The sequence below is a fragment of the Tasmannia lanceolata genome, unplaced genomic scaffold (genome assembly GCF_043159265.1).
Source record: "Tasmannia lanceolata isolate RefF3 unplaced genomic scaffold, GAP_Taslan_0.1 ptg000029l, whole genome shotgun sequence".
Taxonomy (NCBI): domain Eukaryota; kingdom Viridiplantae; phylum Streptophyta; class Magnoliopsida; order Canellales; family Winteraceae; genus Tasmannia; species Tasmannia lanceolata.
In genome coordinates, this window is record NW_027518706.1 from 10,697,498 (window position 1) to 10,702,725 (window position 5,228).

Consider the following 5,228-nt stretch of genomic DNA (forward strand, 5'->3'; position numbering starts at 1 on the left):
CTTATGCCATTTACTTAATAATTTTGAAGAGTTTTGGGCGAAAATCATATGAAATGGGAATGAATATCTCCGAGAAGACGTCTATCTAATCATGCATGTCTCGGAGATGAAATCAAAGGCACACAAGATAAAATAAAAGAAACATGTGTCACCTAAGCATAGCTAGGTTATAAGTGACATGCCTAATGGGTGTCTAAGTTCTGATGAACAAACACATGCATGACACACCAAAAAAGTATAAGGTTTGCGCAATAAAGTAAGAAAACACTGCAAAACATAGAAAATGACTCGATACCATACAACCCTAAAACTCTAATCTATACTTAGGCCCGAGTCTTTAGATGATCTGATGTTCATCCAAAGAAGCCTACGTATCCCCGCCTCCACGAGAATCAAGGCAACGTAGTTCTTCGCACCTATTCTAAGCTATGATGCCTAAGACATCTAGACCTCTATCCTAGTCTCGATCTAAAAGACCGGACTAGTTCTTAAAGCTTCTTGTATGATTATTTAAATTCCAATGGATTGTAGATTTTAGGACACCCTATATGCCCTAACTAAATGCAGGTTAGCCCTAAGCTAATGCAGGTAGTTCCTATAATCTATGTGTAGCTAGGCTGTATATCCTAAGAAAAACAGTAGGATCTATCGCATCTTAGACCTAGTCATCAATTGGCGATGTGGATCGCCAACTGACCGGACGGAGGCGTAAAACTCCTAGCTAGGACTCACTCCTAACTCTAACACAAACAAATAAAACACACAACAAACAAACAACGAACGAGGGAGCAACTCCCGACTCAAAAACTCTCTAACTAGGACAACCTTCTAACTCTAGAGGAAGATCCTTTCGAAAAAACAATATTTTGAAAGATTTAAAATGCTTATTTTTAAAGGTTTGGCTGGTCTTGGGATGTGGATCCCAAGCTGCACTACGTACCCTGTTGAAAGGGATCAAGCCAACGTAGTTCGGAACAGATTTCCTAACTACTCCTAATGACTCAAGATTTTTGAGATTTTTGGTTTTTTAGATGTTTTTGTTGTTTTTAAGTATTTTTGACTCAAGGGGGACAAATCCTATCATCATAAGGGGAGGACAGACTCCTGATATCCCGCAAAGGTTGGACAGCATCTTATGCTTTGCGGGGGGAAAGAACAGAAACACAGCTCTGCAAGGGTTGGACAGCATCCTATACCTTGCAAGAGTGGATAAAAACATGATACGATGAGAGGTAGAATAGAATCCTAACCCCTATGATGATAGAATTTGATTCCTGAACAAGAGGATTGACTCTCTAGACTAAGGACGGATTCCTGTGCTAGTGGACTAATCAAACTAAGATAAAGCTCAACAAGTAATAAGGAAAGACCTTGTGCATATTTAGCAAAGGTAAAACACCCAGCCGGGCCGGACAGCTACCTAGCCCTAGGGTGCAACAAATGTGCAACCCAATACCCATAAGGGTAAGGGGTATGATGCCAAGCCGGGTAGGATGTTCTCCCAAAACCAAATGATGCACAAAGAGGAGGATGCTAATAGAATGAGACTGGGCAAGTCTTTTGGACATATAGGTAGGATAGAGAAAAATGTGAACAAGGAAAAAGAGACCTTGTGCATATTTGGCAAATGTAAAACACCCAGCCGGACCGGACAGCTACCTAGCCCTAGGGTGCAACAAATGTGCAACCCAATACCCATAAGGGTCGGGGTATGATGCCAAGCCGAGTAAGGTGTTCTCCCAAAACCAAAAGATGCACAAAGAGGAGGTTTAGCAAGAGAATGAGATTGGGTGAGACTCCTAAACACAAAGATGAGCTCCAAGAGAGGTGCTGACGAGACATGGCATGTCTCCTAAGGATGGACTCACTAATGAGACAAAGCTTGTCTCTAAAGGATACAACTTTCTCTATCTGAGACATAGCCTGTCTCCCTGAGAGGGCTCTAGGGAACTCTTTCATTGCCCTTGCAATGAATGGATTTCTAATTTCTAGGGGATACACATCATAAAGACTTGGACAAGTCTTTAAATAAATGAGAGGAGTGCTACTTGGACTAAGCGAGTCCCCTAAGGATGGGCTTAGGCTAGCGCCTTCATCGCCCTGGTTCGAGAGGGAATTCTAATATCTAAAGAATTTAACAAAATCTAAAAGACTGTGTTAGTCTATCAAAAAGAGAAAAAAAATGCTACCAGATAATCGCAAATTTTATCCTAAAAATAAATCAAGTGCTAAGCAAAGAAGAATATACAATTTAATAACAATCACAAAATGATAAATAACATTAATTAGTCCAGACCAGCCGCTGGATAGCCTAATAAAGTAAAACAATATCAAACACTTCAAAACCAACCACAAACCCCAATACGGGGACTCCAATGAAATCAGATGATGCCAAAGTAATCATCTGATATCAAATACACATGATAATATTTCTATATCCCGCCTTGAGATCAGACAGTACTCATGTCGATAATATCGAATAGAGTAGTCATCTGATCTCCTTCTTTAACAAAACATTCTATGACCCTTTTAATAAATGAAACAACCATTTGAATGACAAAATTATTTCTGCAACTGGAAGGATACAAGCCAAAATAAAACTCCTTTTCTCACATTGCTTTTGTCAAATTTTGAGCAACAATGGACAGCTGTTATGTACTTGTGAACAGAACCAATGGGTAGCAGATATACGTAATACAGGACAACAGTTATGTGCTTGCGAATAAAACCAAATGGGCAGCAAATATATCAAAGTAAGTGAAGGATGTCATTATGAAAGGGTGTGAGGGCTGCCATTATTAAAATAAGATAAAGGCAACTTCAATCAAAGTGGAATGGGCTACAATCAACAAAGTGGAAAAGGCTGCTAACAAAATGGAATAATAAAACCACAATGCCTTGACTAAAGAAAAATTTAATCTATTTATGAGAACTTCTCAAAGCATGTCGACAAAATGAAGCTTTAAACAATTATGAATCCTTATTATTTACACCTTGGGTACATTCTACTTGCAGACAAAGCAACAGATTTCACAAATTTGAAACAAATTCATTAACAGAATTCATCAGCAATAACCTCTTATGGGTAAGCTATTTTCCACATTTAGGGCTTTCCAAAAACTATTATACTAGTTAATTAATGAACCCAATTATGAAGACACAAATAAATTCACACAGTTGTGAATAATATTTAGGGTACATAGCAATTTCATATTATTGGATAATCTGAACAAAACAGGGACATAATATTGGATATATTCATGCCTTTACTATTGTCCAAAATCAAACACTGCAAATGTTCATAGCTAAAAAAAAATATTAGCATGATATCATCTAAGAATATAGCCACTTACAAAGGCAGCAGCTATGTGAAATAAAGGATAGCGAACTAAGCTTTATATACTCAAAGCACACAAAGGAATGGGTTCTGTTTTAAGAATAACATCTCGTGACATCCAGAATTCACTAAATTACAATCTCATGCATTAAATAATATATAACATAACACATTAGTAATGTTATCATCCTATGGATAAAACCTTGTTCTTATATCCACTCACTTTATTTGTAACAAGAAAGTACATTTCAAAAGGATGAAAGACAAATCCAACAGCTAACCTGTGTGTTTCTATATTTGAAAAAAAATTATTAATATAATTTTCAAGGAATCATTATCTTATATAACCATTAGTAAATCCAATTTAAAATAATGAAAACAATCTTAAATTTCGGGCGTAGAAAATAAAATTGAGATTTTAATAAAGATAACAAGCTACAAGGAAATTTGTAAATACTCATGAACCTGAATATGGCAGACCTTCAAATGGAAACTAAAACTTGAAAGGAATTTGATCATAGTATAAAAAAAATGATCATTTCAATGACATACAGACAGTGTGCATATAAATCTGCTCCAACATAGGGTAAGATGATGAGCACAAGAGAGATTAAGGTCATTAGCTCTTCTCAGGTTATATGAAAACTGCCTCCACGATTATATGCTAACTGTTTTCTGGTTTTGAGGCTAACTAATTTCAGGTTTCATTCCCAACTGATTTCAGATTACTTGACTTGAGTGATTGCATTGATGATGGGGTTTGAGGCATATATTAAAACAGCTAGGCAGCAGCACTACTAAATTTAATTACACTCACGTTTAAAACAGCCACATAATTTGATGGCACAAGTTAAGAACCCCAATACAATGCTATCATCCCATCATATCTATGCCGATATCAACGTCATTACCCAAACATCTCAGAGATAATATTCATTAGAATTTAGGTAGAAAATACATTATTCCAGAGTATATATAACAACTAAAAAAATAAAAAATAAAATGGGATTGAATACAAGGAAAACAGAGTATCAAAAACCTTCAAACGTTAATATTTGCATTCCATTGTAAAGTAAGAAAAACGAAATCAAATGATAGACATTAAGAATAAATGTAGTATTATTATGAAAATTAACATTTTCAAGACATAAGATCAATGGAATAGTTATATATATAAATCAGTCATGCTTATTAAAGATCCAGGCTTCAAAATACAACCTAATAAACATAAAAATTTCTCAGCTAATGATACAACTATTTAACAGGCTGATTTCTGAAGCCACGGAACTTCTGCAACGATTACAAAATTCTAGAGTCTTATACTTTTACATATATAATTTCACATGAAGCATGAATTAAGAAGGCCTAAAACGTATATCATAACGACAATATTTCAACATCACCAGTGACTAAAAAAAATTCAGAAACAGAGCAATCCATTTCTAAGTGATGTGAAATTCAAATTTTCATATTAACAAGGTAATTTCTCTTTAAAATTTCTAACACAATTAAATGAAAAATTCTACTAATTATCATAGATGAATTTAAGGAATTTGTTATTCAATTGAAAATAACACTCACACAATTATGAATCATAGCTATAATTAGTAGAATCATGAATAAGTTTAAATAAAATACTTTAGAAGTTATAATTTGATTTTTAAATCAAAAATAAATTATCACCTTACCTCCACCTTGATCCGAACCTTCTTTTCCCTTTGTCTGTGATTCCACCGAAATCCTTCTCGATTCTCCTCCGCCTTGGAATTTACGAACCCTAGATCTCTGAGGAGAGGCTGAGACAGAATTCAAATCTTGATCGGAATTTAGATCTGGATCGGATGATTCCCCTAATTTTAACAATTTCTCCTCTCCTCTCTTTCACGTATCT